This window comes from Callorhinus ursinus, unplaced genomic scaffold, assembly GCF_003265705.2.
Source record: "Callorhinus ursinus isolate GAN/ISIS: 27379988/994484 unplaced genomic scaffold, GSC_fseal_2.0 scaffold8, whole genome shotgun sequence".
Classification (NCBI taxonomy): Eukaryota; Metazoa; Chordata; class Mammalia; order Carnivora; family Otariidae; genus Callorhinus; species Callorhinus ursinus.
The window spans coordinates 39,388,357-39,404,008 of NW_027397070.1; positions in this window are offsets into that span (position 1 = coordinate 39,388,357).

A 15,652-nucleotide genomic window follows, 5' to 3' on the forward strand; every position below is an offset into this window, starting at 1 on the left:
CACACACACACACACACACACACACACACACACACACACACACACACCCCACCGTGAGGTAAAACCGGGGAATAGACACTGTTGTCTTTAGTCTCTCCCTACCTCTCTTCAAGGACTTAGTGTCCTGGGCTTTCAAACTGTCCTCCCCCATGCTTCTTTTATATATTAACAAATTCATGCACAAGGTGGTATGCTTTTGCATTTTAAAACCTACTAGCTTTTCATCCAACTATGGAATAAAATATATTAAAACATCATGAAAAGAACATTTTATTTGGTGTCAGGAGACTAGGGTTCATGAATCTAGGCTGGACACAACATTAAGCTTGTCCCCTTTCCACTCTCCATTACCACAGACAACGTGCAGGGTGAGGAACAGTGTCCTCTCATCTTTCCCTCACCTTGGCCACTCTCCTCCCTTAGGTCCGACGCTGGTCCCAAGCTGCTCTACATTACAACTAAATCACATCCATCTTTCAGGTCTGGCCCAAGTGAAGTCAGTGAGGCATAAAGCAAAGGATCAAACTGCCCCAGGTCAAACCCCTGCTCTACCAGTGATGAACTAGAAAACCTTAGACAAATTACTTTGCTTCTCTGATGCTCTGTTTCATGATCTGTAAAATGGAGGTAAGCGTACCTCTCTTTCAAGAAGTCCATGAAATAGCTGATGTAGAAAGAAATGCCCACAGTACGCACCTGATAGCTATTATCATTACCTCTTCCACAAAGCTTTCCCTGACCAACCCTTTCCAGAGCAAACTCTCATTTCTCTCCATACCTTTGGTGCAAATTCCCTGTATCATTTAGATAGTCATCAAGTGCTCTGGACTGCTAAAATGTTACCTTTCTTCTGACACCTATATCAAAAATTGTCCCCAATGTACTCTTAAAAAAAAAAAAAAAACACCTTATTTGACAATGTATGATCTTGTGTGCTCCTTTTCCAGGAAATGTCCTGCTAACTCAACTCCCCCATCATCATTAAGTCCTATGACTTAGCAGCATGAGTAAGATGTTCAGAATAGACTATTTTGAGTAAAAAGTTTATACTATACCCTATTATATCCAAATCTGTGCTCATTTTCTTTTTCTATTTAATACAGAAATGATTTTCATGCAGGTAGGCTTAATTTCTGAACCTAAAGACAAGCCCCATTTCCTTACCCTCAGAGTTAGTCACTTCTCTTTTTCTGCTATTAATCCTATCTGCACCATCCACAGCCTGGCAGTCCTGTGTCGTAGTTGTTCACGTCATCCTCCGTGTCTTGGTTGTGCTCAGCATCGGAAGACGTTAACCTAGGAAAGACACAGACGTGGGTGGGAATAAGAGCCAGGCTTTGTTAGAAACCTGCCCACTCCTCCCCTTTCACACCTCCCCAGGCACCATAGCCCTCTAAGGAGTTATTGGATTTGGGTCTCATTTCAGTCAATTTCATCAAAAGTCCAGCAAGAGCCGCTTCATTTGGGTACAAATGCAGAAAGTGAGGAAGTTTAGAGCCCTACTACCAATTCAAGAAGTTCAAGCCAGAGACACAGTCTGGCTTCAGTGGAAGAGATAAAATGGTTGATGGCTTCCCTGGGTGGGAGAGAAATGAAGGCTGAAAGCTGTTTCTGCTGAGTGTGCTCTTTGTCAGGTGTCTACGAACAGATTCCTAAAAATTGAGGAGATCAAAGGACCCATCAAAGACCCATTCATCAAAGCTGGAACTCCATGCAGTCTGTGTTAGAAACTATGTCTTCTATCCACACCCAGGAGATAGTCTTCAGTCCTGCTTATTGGTGTAAATCAAATAATACCCAAAATGGCGAAGGGAGAAAAAGATAAATGCCAGGAACAGCAAGGTCTCTGAGAGTTTTATGGCCTTTTGAGACTCTTAAGAAAATCTCTACCTCCTTATTCCTTCTTTTCCTAGCAAGACTCTTGTTAGCACCAAAAACAGATTTATACTTCTTACTATTTGTAAAAGGTAATGCCCTGAATGCTGGCAACTAGATCCAAACTCTGTTCTGTGGGCTTACATTCAGAAGAGATAAACCACTGAGATACCGATGAAAGAAAAGACACAAAGGCCCTCGGGAGCGAGTACGCACATGTGTATTTACAGATGTTTTCTTGCTTTCCCCACCACACTACAGGAGAGCGGTGAGCTCTGCACCCAAAAGACTGCCTTGTCTGTAGTGAGTACTCCAAGAACGGGAAGAATTGTACTTTGTTTTAGCTACCTTTGAATGCTGGGTGTAAACAGACGGAGTTTGCCTTAGTCACAGATGATAAACAGGCAGAAAGGAAATGTCAGAGGCTACATCTATTCATGGGGAAGGACAAAACCATGACTGGCAGACAAACTTCCCACTGCATTTTCTTGCAAAGCAGAATGCATGCTATGAAGGATCAAGTTAGATACAGACTTATAGCTAACTCAGTATTGCAATTAAAGTTCATGCATGGCTTTCTCCACATCGTCTCCAAGGCCAAGTGCCAAGTGGAAAGGAACAATAGATGAAATGTTTCTCCATAAAAGATCTCTGTGAGATAACAGATGATGACTTTTATAGACTCAAGGTTATGAACCCAGATGTATTTTCCAATAAGAAGAGAAAAATAGAAATCAGTTTTAGACATTGTCAAGCATTGTGATGCCTTTGCCAGACAAGTCTTGTCTTAATTTTAAAAGCATTTGAGAAACGGGATGCTTCTCTACAGTGCAGTTTCCTAATATTTTTCACAGAGCAAAACCAAATGTTGCAGAATTTGAGAGAACCAAAAATCATAGAGTCCAATTAAGGTTTCAGGTGAGAACTGTGTTCTCTCAAATGAAGTCTTTTCATGAGGGAACTGGATCCTCAGCTCCTACAACATTTGGGGCTTGGCTACAATTAGCCTTGCTCTTCCTTATGGTTTCTGACCCTTTTCCAGGAAGTAACAGCTGAATGCGAAATTAGGATAAGAGCTTGGGGGGGGGGAAGGGCCCGCAGTCACACCCAGAAGACTATTCCAGGGAGTAGTCTCTCCAGGAAATAAATCCACACACTTCAGTGACAACAGTGGGAAATGTCTCAACAGACTTGCTACATAGCCACCATCGGGGTGGGGTGTGGGGTGTCACTGCCTGTCAGACACACAGCTTTTACTTTGGTTTCTTAGGAAAACAGCACATGCCCTTTCTGCTTCCCACTGAGAGTGAATTACTCTTGCCTGCGCTCAAGCAGAGAGAGGCTGACTGGGCTGGGAGCACTCAGCTACAGCCTATTAAACTGAAGTTGCCTTTAAAGTTGGTTAATGACAAGAAAAACTGTTTCCATCTATCTATATATCCAAGTTCAGACACAGGAGAAAAAAGTTTGTGCAGAAAAATGCCTTCATTTTACAAATTTGAATGTTACTGACTTGACATCTAAAAACTCTTAAAAACACATCTTGAAAATTATTAAATTTATATTCTATGATACTTCAAATGCATGCATGCTTGCTCACACACCCACAAACAAAATGACTTTCCTGGAGGTCAAACTCTACACAGCAAAATTGGGCAAAGGAGGCAACATACCTTTCCTCCCACTCTGTATCATTATCATTGGTGGTTAGCATTTACACGGCACTGTGCTCCTGGCTGTTTTTCATAAGCATTCCTATCAGCTGGCCCTCAGCAGTAACCTTCCTCTAGAAGTCGGGTCAGAGAATGCTAGTTTGCACACGAGACACATAGAGGCCAAGGTATCTGCCCAGCATATCGAATCAAGAAACAATAAGCCAAGCATATACCTTTAAGACTGAAAATATATAGCCATCATATTTCCAATCCCAGCTGTTAATCACCTAGGTCCTTTATTCCAAAAAAATTTTCAGACCAAATGTGTAGCAATTTATTACTCAATTCCTGATTATCTTTCTCTTTATTCACTACTGCAAACAGTTCTAGGTACTTCTAAGATGAATTTTCTGATATAAAATAATTTAATATAAAAAGACTACATACTTGGAATTATCCTCCTATCTCTGAATCTTACAAAACCTGGTTTTGTTCTTTGTTTTAATATTCAAAGACCATACCCATATCTTAGTTGTCCAAGTCAACTGACCTAATTATTGCTGTCATATTTTTAGCCATTAATTATTTTAGATAAGTTAAGAGTTGGTAATTGTATATGTCCCTGTCACAGTTTTAAAAGACAAAGGGACAATTTCAATTTTCGATAATTTCGTATTATCCTTTGATGGAAAGTGAAAACAGTGAAGAAAATGCAAAGCAAATTCAACATCACGTGCCATGATTTGTCAACTGTAAAGCACTATACAAATGTTCGTTGGTGTTGACAACAAAGGGGAAGAGGAGAAGGCAACCGTCATGTCCATAAAGAGTCACCAAGCTTCATTTCTGGTCCTTAGTTTCAATCACACAGACAATTAGCCTGGGCTAATCCTAAACTGGTTTTGAAAATGTTACAGTTATAACATGGTTGGTGGCCTGATCTGGAAGTCAAAGCCTCCGACTGGATATAAGCTGACCATATAACACACGTATTTTGTTGGAATGACAGGATCTCAATCATTTATCCCGTTTTTTATCTTGGAACTTATCAAATGGCAGAAAGATACATAATGTCATAAAATCTAACCAGAAACAACCTGGGACTAACTTGTTCTTTTCTCAGGCAAAGGACACTGAAAACATCTGGTTCCTTTTCAAAATCAGAACATACAATAACCTGCAATGATTTTAACTAGGCACAAAATGTGATCATTTTGAACTCAGATTGTAACCCACTAAAGATTTCCTATCTAAAATTCCACAGCAACCATAAAAATGAGCACTAACTCATGTACTTTGGGCCTAAAGAAAATCAGACAATAAACTACAAATAGCTAACTGTGCTTCCTCTGTGTTATTCCCATGTGTATCTGCACAGAGAGCCCATAAGTAGCATGCAAAGACTACCTTCACCCCATTCCGATGTCCTCCTTTCTGGTCCAACACCCATCCTACCATTACCTCCAAGTATTTATTTCCTTAACTCATGCTGCTGTCCCCCCGCTACACACCACTGCCACCACCCCCAGTCTTTGTTATCTAGCTCCAGCCAGTGACTCTGAATACTTGGATAGCTGTCTGGTCAACCAGCCACTCCTGAAACATGAGCAGTAAGGCTGTGTCATGTGCTGAAAGGACTACAGACTCTGGAGTCAGACTGCCCGAGTTCAATCTCAACCTTTGCCAGTTTCTAGCTATTTGACCTTGGGGTAAATGACCGAACCTCTCTGTGTCTTAGCTTCCTCCCCTGTAAAACAGGCATGATAAAATTGCCTCCCCACAGGCTGTCCTAAGGATTGAATGAATGAATATATGTAAAATGCGTGGAGTAGTACCTAGAATATAGTAAGCTTTATACAAGTCTAAGATATTTTTCATTGTTAAGGGCAAATTTTGAACAACCTCACTGATGTCCTATTGCAGTCTGAAAAAACAAAACAAAACAACTCTGCCTCTCTCTGGACAGGCAGCAAGTTCTCTGGACACCCTGTGCTCCCAATAATTCTCTGACCCTCGTTATACACTACAGATAGGACAACAGTCACCATGCCTTCTAGTGCAAGCACTCCCTGGATTCTATCCCTCTACCTCTCCTTCATACAACACCTAACCAATCCCTCTGGCCACCACCATTGACTCACAAAGGTCCCTAGAATGGACAAATTCAAGTGAAGTTTTGTTGGGCAATGGAGGAATAGGATTGTTACTGTCGGTAAGAGAACTAAAGCAAAGTCTCTTGTCCATATCCTGCCTGAATACCCCAGAAAGGAAATATCCCAAAATCCCAACAGGTCTTTTCCTGGAAACACTTCCCCTTTAGCTCCATCCATTATACGATTCCGCATAGACATCCTACCTGTCTCTTCCAGCTTGGAAGAAACATCCATTCAGTTCTTCTCTAGCCAAACCCTGCTGTTTACTTAGCTGCTGGATCTCCACTATCCCCATCAAGGCTTTTTCCTTCTCTGAAAAGCCCTAAACAGGCCCATTTCTCTCCAACATTTCCTGCAGGTTGAAATTTAAAGTCACGTAGGAGGGGGAAGAAGCAGTTGCCAGCATAGAAATTCTCTTAGGCAAGCTGGATTGCCACTTCACCTTACATTTCTGACCAGCCTGTTTCAGAGGGTCCTCACATCACATTTGCTGCTTGTGCTCTTTCCTTAGAAGGAGCCAGAAGGATGATAGCAGCCAGTTTTTGGTTAGATTTACTCCTAGGTATCTTATGGTTTTGGGTGCAATTGTAAATGGGATTGACTCCTTAATTTCTCTCTCTTTTGTCTTGTTGGTGTATAGGAATGCCACTGATTTCTGTGCATTGATTCTATATCCTGCCACTTTACTGAATTCCTGTATGAGTTCTAGCAGTTTTGGGGTGGAGTCTTTTGGGTTTTCCACATAAAGTATCATATCATCTGCAAATAGAGTTTGACTTCTTCTTTGTCAATTTGGATGCCTTTGATTTCTTTTTGTTGTCTGATTGCTGTGGCTAGGACTTCTAATACTATGTTGAATAGCAGTGGTGATAGTGGACATCCCTGCCACGTTCCTGACCTTAGGGGGAAAGCTCTCAGTTTTTCCCCATTGAGAATGATATTCGCTGTAGGTTTTTCAAAGATGGCTTTTATGATATTGAGGTATGTACCCTCTATCCCTATACTCTGAAGAGTTTTGATCAAGAAAGGATGCTGTACTTTGTCAAATGCTTTTTCTGCATCTATCAAGAGGATCATATGATTCTTGTTCTTTCTTTTGTTAATGTATTGTATCACATTAAAATTAACAAGTCAGGAAATGAGAGATGTTGGCGGGGATGCAGAGAAAGGGGAACCCTCCTACACTGTTGGTGGGAATGCAAGCTGGTGCAACCACTCTGGAAAATAGTATGGAGGTTCCTCAAAAAGTTTAAAATAGAGCTACCATTCCATCCAGCAATTGCACTACTGGATATTTACCCCAAAGATACAAATGTAGGGATCCGAAGGGGTATGTGCACCCCGATGTTTATAGCAGCAATGTTCACAATAGCCAAACTGTGGAAAGAGCCAAGACGTCCATTGACAGATGAATATGTATATTCATCTGTGTGTATATATATATATGTATATATATATATATATATACATACACACACACACACACACACACACACACACACACACACACACACACACAATGGAATATTATGCAGCCATCAAAAGGAATGAGATCTTGCCATTTGCAATGACATGGATGGAACTGGAGGGTGTTATGCTGAGTGAAATAAATCAATCAGAGAAAGACAGGTATCATATGACCTCACTGATATGAGGAATTCTTAATCTCAGGAAACAAACGGAGGGTTGCTAGAGTGGGGGAGGGGTGGGAGGGATGGGGTGGCTAGGTGATAGACATTGGGGAGGTATGTGCTATGGTGAGCGCTGTGAATTGTGCAAGACTGTTGAATCACAGATCTGTACCTCTGAAACAAATAATGCAATATATGTTAAGAAAAAAAAGAAGAAGATAGCAGGAGGGGAAGAATGAAGGGGGAAAATCAGAGGGGGAGACAAACCGTGAGAGATGATGGACTCTGAAAAACAAACTGGGTTCTAGAGGGGAGGGGGGTGGGGGGATGGGTTAGCCTGGTGATGGGTATTAAAGAGGGCACGTTCTGCATGGGGCACTGGGTGTTATGCACAAACAATGAATCATGGAACACTACATCAAAAACTAATGATGTAATGTATGGTGATTAACATAACAATAAAAAAATTTTTTAAAAAGAAAATATCTCATAGACAAATCTGTACTTCCACATGATTAACATAACAATAAAAAATTTAAAGGATGATAGCAGCCAGGAATAGTAAACATGGCAGGTCTAGTTTGAAAACTGACTTTAGGATGACATTTTTTTTCAATGGCAAAGACTGGAGACAAGATATCAGCATGCAAAGTCCTAGCCCCTTTCCACTTATAAAAAATTTAATAACAGGGGGTGCCTGGGTGGCTCAGTCGTTAAGCGTCTGCCTTCGGCTCAGGTCATGATCCCAGAGTCCTGAGATTGAGCCCCGCATCACATTGGGCTCCCTGCTCGGCGGGAAGCCTGCTTCTCCCTCTCCCACTCCCCCTGCTTGTGTTCCCTCTCTCGCTGTGTCTCTCTCTGTCAAATAAATAAAGAAAATCTTTAAAAAAAATTTAATAACAGGCTACAAACCAATAACCTACCAAAAAGAATAAATTATGTTCTACCATGAGAAGGAAGTAGTAAATAAGTACATTTAACAATACGATCTTGGGACCCTCCAGGATCCGCAAACTACCTCAGTATAATTTTTTAAATTTTGAGACTTAACAGCAATTACATCTTTAAAAAAATAATGTAAGCATTGTTATATACTGAATGTCTGTATCCCTCCCAAATTCGTATGTTGAACCTAATGTGATGGTGTTTGGAAGTGGGGCCTTTGGGAGGTGATTAGGTCATGACGGTGGAGCCCTCATGAATGGGACTAGTGCCCTTATAAAAGAGGCTCCAGAGAACTCCCTTGCCCCTCCTTGCATGTGAGGTCACAACACCAAGAAGTCAGCCCTCACTAGATACTGAATCTACTAGAAGCTTGATCTTAGACTTCCCAGCCTCCAGAACTGTAAGAAATAAATGTTGTTTACAAGCCACTCGGTCTATGGCATTTTGTTACAGCAGCCAAAAGGGACTAAGACAAGCATATTCTGGATTATAGGCTTCTAAAGTCTCAAAATCCATTAAAGACTGAGATATCCATAAAAACAGTTCAGTCGAACAAAAAATATGGAAAAAATGTGTGAACTCTAGGTTAATAGATACAGATAAGCAAATGGAAGCCAAGATAAAAGTATCTTTGAATTTGTTCTGTCAATCTTTCTATGAAAATTCTCCTCAATTTTTTTAGACCATGTCTCTTTCCTGAGTCCTATCCATAATTTTTATGGGAAAGATACGTTTCCCAACTCACAGTCACTTAAGTGATTCTGATAAGACCAGTTTCCAAGGCCCCATCTCTTTGTTTTATTGAGCTGAACTGAAACTGATAACCCAGACTCGGGTGGCAGCTCCACCTCTAATATACCTTGTAATCCCTCTGAGATTCAGTTTCCCACTTATGAAACTGAGATGATGATAGGAAAGAAAAGCTCTTTGTAAATTCTAAAGTAATACTTATATTATAAGACAATGCATCGTTCCAGGGGCATGTATACTTTCTGAAAAGGCTACAAGGGCAAATACTCAACTTTTGTACTTAATTTTGGTTTGAAGCTTCCCAATCCTCGATCCCTTAAATTATTTTAGTGAAAGATGCATCCCTCCCTTCTGCTCGAATCCTTATAAATAATAGAAGGTTTTTAGTGATTTATCAGGGGAAGGAACAGCTATTCCCACACACACATTTTGCAGAGCTGAAAAGCTGGACCGACAAAAAGATGCCTAGCTTACAAGTGGGATTAAGCTATAGAACAAAAAGAAAGATGATGATTTCTTTCATCACAATTTCCATAATAAAGCTCTTTTATTCATTAATTGACTCAATCATTTGTTCAACAAATATTGATGGCAATTATGGTCACTGGCACTATCCCAGCAGTGACAAAATCAAGGCCCTGCTCTCACGGAGTTTACATTCTAGTTGTGGGAGAGGGTGGAAACAGACAATAAATAAACATGCCAGGGGTGGTGCTAAGTAGTATGAAGGAAAATAAAGTAGGCTTAGGGAGCAGAGTGAAGGGAAGGAAAACTTCTCTACCATCAAGGTAATCTAGCTGGACTAAGAATTAAATTTACATGAGACAGATTAACAGGAGAAAAAGCCAAAGTTTTATATGTGCATGGAGGCCCAGTAATGAAATTGAGACCTAAAGAAATAACCAAAGTGGGCAGTTTTTATACTCTTTAGGCAGAGACAATAAATTTGTGAGGAACTGACAGGACAAAAAAACCCTTAACTTTGGGAGCTTCAATGAGTAAGGAATTCTCAACAGAATTTGTGCTGGGGTAGTAAATTAGTAAAACGTAACAAGGGTTGTTTACACAGCCTTCTGGGCTCTAAATTTCCCCGCTCTGGGGATAAGGTGTCTACCTCCTGGTACAAAGAAGGAGCCTTTCACAGGAGAGATGCATTCCCTGCTTTCAGGAGGACAGAAGAGGGTCTGAGTGTCCTTGCCTAGGCTGTCTTTTAAGTAACTTTTATCTAAAATAACCAATACACCGAAGTGGCACGTTTTGGGGTAGGCTGCCCTTGGCCCCTACAAGAGCACGATGGAGAGAGAAGGTGTCCAACAGGGTGGTTGTCATGCCTTTCTCATTAGGTGACATTGCCTCTGAGGCTCGAATAGGGGGAGGCAGCCACCATTCAGATACCCTGGGGGGCAGGATACCCCAGCCAGAGGGAACTGTCAGAAAACCCGACAGGCTAGAGGGTGCTTTACTGCCCATCGGCTTGTACTCACCGACCTTTCTGTGGGGGAATGTGGGGGAAACCCACATTTTTCCTTAAGCTTTTCTTTCCACCTTGTCTCAACTCAGGCAAACGGAAAGCGGAACCGCCCCTCCAGCGAAAGCGTCCCTGCTGACAAGACCTCCAGCAGCCGGCCACACCGGACACTGAACTAAACCCCTAACTCGCGCCTGCGCAGATGGACCATGCGGCGACCTCGGGAATGACCGACAACTACCTTTACCTCATTATGAGACTACAATCTCCGCTCTTGGAGGAGGAGCACAAGCCTCATTTACATAATATACAATGTCGGGGATAAGCATGTTCCTTAAGGCGCATGCGCGACCTCATGCCCTCCTTTACATATGTTTCCTATCTAAATATTCATCCTAATCCTAAATAAAAGGAACCCATCCCCCTTGCTCAGGGAAGTCACGGCTTTGGAAGCCATTCTCCGTGATGTCCTTATTTGCTGCAAATAAAGTTTTATTTGTGCAACTACTCCACCTGGTGCAGTTTCTGACTCGCCGATGGGCAAACTGTTGTTTCGGTTTCAGGAGCAAGGGTGCTGGTGATGGCCCATGAGGTCAGAGAGGTGCAGAGGGACAGATGGTATGCAGTTTGCAGGCCATGGTAAGGATGTTGCATTCTACTCGGAGAAGACAATTACAGGTTTTAGTGCAGAGGAGTGATCTGATCTGGTTTAAATTTTTAACAGATTTCTCTGTAGAGTGTATATTGGGGAAGGGGAGCAGAGGTAGAAGCAGGGAGAACAATTAGGAGGCTGCTGGGATCTGCATGGTAGCAGTGCTGGTGGCAGAAGTGAGAATTCTGAATATATTCTGGGGGTTGCTAATAGATGGGGTGTGCAGCAAGCGAGAAAAGTGGGTCAAAGACAAGTACATCCATGGGTTAGCCTGGTGATGGGTATTAAAGAGGGCACATTCCGCGTGGAGCACTGGGTGTTATGCACAAACAATGAATCATGGAACACTACATCAAAAACTAATGATGTAATGTATGGTGAATAACATAACAATAAAAAAATTAAAAAAAAAAAAAGACAAGTACATCCACTGGAAGAGTGGTCATGCCATTGCCTGAGAGGAAGAAGTCTACAAGAGGAGTAAATTTGATGGGAGGAAAGAGAATCAAGATTTGTTTTGGACATGGTAAGTTTGAGCCACCTATTAGAAATCTAAATGGAGATGTTGGGGCTATTAAATATGCAAGATTGGGGACACCTGGGTGACTCAGTCGGTTAAGTGTCCCACTCTTAATTTTGGCTCAGGTCATGATCTCAGGGTTGTGAGATCAAGTCTTATATAGGGCTTGAGCTCAGTGAAGAGTCTACTTAAGATTCTCTCTCCCTCTCCCTCTGCCCCTCCCCCCACTGGCGCATAAGCATGCTCTTTTTCTCTCTCAAATAAATACATAAATCTTAAATATGCAAGGTTCAGTTTTGCCATCTGTAAAAAGTTCAGGAGAGAGATTCGAGCTAGTGATAGAAATTTGGGAGTCATGAGGGTAAGGTTGCCAGATATAGAAAGTAAAGTTACAGGACTAAATATTATTGGTTGTGTATCTGAAATCAAATTTAACTGGGAATCCTGTATTTTATCGGTCATCCCTGTGGGCGTCGCTGGCTGAAATCACAGAGGAAGTTAGTGTGAAAAGAGGAGAGAAAAGTGGCCCAGGGATTGAGCCCCTGGGCATTGCGATGTTAAGAGATCAGAAAGAGGAGCCTGAGCCAGAGAAAGGACAGGAAGGAAAACCTGGAAGCATGCTGTCCAGAAACCAAGAGAAGAAAGTGTCATAAGAAGGAAAGAGTGATCAGCTGCGTCAGTTGCAACTAATAGCACTAGATTTGACAATGGAGGTGGCATGGGGGAAGGAATGGCAGATTGGAGTGGGTTCCAGAAAAAACAGGAGAAGATAAACTAGTGAGGACAAGAACATACACAATTACTTTGAGTTTTACTATAATGGGGAGCATATAAATGGGTAACAGCTGGAAGGTAATTTGGGGTCCAAGGAGGTATTTTTTTAAAGATGAGATAGTGGTCAGCAGCCATGACAGGTGAGTGAAGTGGCATCCTGTCCCCAGGGTGGAGTTAAAAAGGAAACCACAGGCCCAAAGTGGCACTACTTGGGCCAGGCTGTCACCAAACCGAGGCATAGTACCCAACTGCAGCTTCTGCCTGTGCCCAGAATAAGTCTTAACGTGCCAATCAGGAATTTTCTGGTAAGTACCAATGAGGTAATCTGTCACATGGGCCTTCTCCATCCCCCACCCCCTCAAGGAAGGATGAGGAAATTTGCATAATAAGACCCTCTGCCCTTCCTTCTGTGGGAAGGTGATCTTGCCTGAAACATTTTCTTTTGCTCATAACTTCCTTGCCCCACCATCCTTCTTATAAAAACCTTCCTTTTTGTACAACTCCTCAGAGCTCCCCTCTATTTGCTAGGTGGGATGCTGCCCCATTCATGAATCATTTAATAAATCAATGAGATCCTCAAATTTATGCAGTTGAATTTTGGTTTTTTGTATGTTTTTTTTTTTTCAAAAGCAGGCTCCACGCCAGGCATGGAACTCACACAGGGAAGGGGGGCAGGAGGGGGGTGCTTTGAACTCACAACCCTGAGATCAAGACCTGGGCTGAGATCAAGAGTCAGACACTTAACTGATTGAGCCACCCAGGCAGCCCTTGAATTTTGTTTTTTAACAGTGTCCATGCACTTGACACTGAGAAGCTGGTACTTGCCTGGTATGCAGACATAGAGCTTTGTCACCCAGTTTGGTATGGAAGAGCCACAGTGGGTCCTAGACCAGGAATATCCAAGGTGTGCTCAGTGTGACACTAAGTTTGACTTTATCCCCACAAAATGCTACTGTCTATGGGGTGGGAAATACTTCTACATGTCGATCCTCTGCCCTGGCGGTTTTGGGTGGACCCTGTGTGGCTGAGCACCAAGGGTGCTGCTACCTATGACTTCCAGAAAATCTGACATCTGAAACTATGGTTTGTCTTATCTTCAGCAATCAGAGATCTCGTTTCTGGATAGAAACAGGCATTATGGAACTGAAATTGCAAATATTTTTACTGCTCACATGCTTAGGGCTTCAGAGAGCCAGCACAAGATGGCAGGCATGTCCTTGGAGTATTCCGTGATGGGTGCAGAGGATGCAACCCAAATGAAGGCGCAGCTGGGGGAGACTGGAAGTCCAGCAGAAGGTAGTCAGTAGCGGGGCTGGCAGCCATTTATAGGTCAGCCAGTTGCCTCCAGGAATCACGGGACCACAAACTCCTGCAGTGTGAGATGAGAGGCGCCAACGAGTCTACTGACTGGGGCTGTCAGAGCCAATCTGGCACCATACACCTGCCCCCTGTATACTCACAGGGGATGAATCCTTTCAGTGCTGAGAAATACAGCTCAACCATTTGGAGAAACAGAAGTGTTCAGATTCATTAGACAATATGTGCACAATTTATTAATGCTCTAAACAGCTTCATGTTTAAGAATTGTATATTATCTCCCTAGTACTTTCTTGGGAGTGGGAGAGTCTAAGCCATAGCACTTCTAAACTAATTGTAACATTACTTGTGTCCAAGTCATAGGACTTGCTAAGTTTACTAGGAGTTTGTGGCCCATAAACGTTCATTTCATTAATTCCTCCACAAGAAACCTGATAATAACTGCTATTTTTGCTCTGTGTTGGAGTCTTTCCAGTTTTAAATACGACAATTAACAGATTTGCTTTAGCGTACTTTATAGAATGTCTATTTACTGTGTCACTAATTTGGGGCTTTGAAAAAATGTTTTATGCTTCACTAAGGGAAAGGAGCCAGCTTCATGTTTTGTACCTTTTCACATAATGTTTTCCCTTATTAAAATGACCAGACAGCGATTTGTTTACAAAAGCTCGTGATTAATGCCTATATTAAAATTTTTTTTAAGATGAAATATTGCACACTTGTATGCAGATGGTGATGATTAAGCAAGGAGGAAGAGACTGATCATGCACGAGGAAATATGAAATTGCAGAAGTGCTGTCCTTGAGTAAGAAAGGGTGGGGAATGTGGGGACTCTCGCACCCACGTGCCATGGCTGCCCTACAGGGGGTACAAGGATGGTTTGCGCATTGAGAGAACAGTTAAGAGTTGGTTCATGGGCACAGATTCAGCTAGGTTATGAGTTTGGGTGGTCAGAGCATGAGGAATTTCTCTTCTGGTTGTTTGTATCCTCTCAGTGAAATAAGCAATCAGGTCATGAGCTGAGAGGGAGGATTAGGGAGGGGATTGGAGGTTGGAGGGGAGAGAAAAAGGGATGAGAAGATGGTCTAGGAGAGAGGAAATGGATTCGAGGAAATGCTGCAAGATTAGCTGGCCACACAATCCACTTGAGGTTTGTGGTAATTACTTCAAAGTAGGGTGATGGAGGAAGAAAGGGGCAGAGGCACTGAAGATGTACACAGGGAATTAAGTAAAGACATGAGGGGAGGTGATGATCAGCACAAAGGTGTTGGGGTCAATGGACTGCAGGTGAGGTGGAACAGCTATGGAGTCCAAGGACTACAGGGAATGAGCTGGAAAAATAGAAAATGGCAGTAAGATATCAGAAAGTTTGAAGTTGCGATTGTGAAGGGGTGTTTTTCCATAAACATTCTCACTGCCTGCCATTATTTCTAAGGTTCAATAAAAGTCAGTTTGATGTTGCCGAAGAATAGTGCCCATCCCCGCAAAGATTCTGAAGTGGAATAAAACTGTTCAGATGTGATTTTAACCAGAACAGACTGAAACCAAGGCCTGATGAAAGCGCATCTTTCCATCACACTGATGATGTAGGGAAAACATAAAAAGAGGCATGTAGCTGGTAGAAGCTGAGAGGAAGAACACAAGAAATGGTTGTCTCTGACATGTAAGCAAGCCTGATGCTGGGTGGTTTTAGATTTATATGATTGATAAATAATACAAGATTCCCCTTAGAGGACAAATCCAAGTGAAAAATAACCAGTTGAGAAAAGAGGTATGTAGTTAGTAATATCAACAAGAAAGGCCAAGCTATTCTGAAATCCAAGATATCAAGTGACGATTTTTCATTAGTAAAATTGTACCCTTGGCAATTAAGTTGCTTTCCAACTGCCTTTCTCTCTCTCTCTTTCTGTCT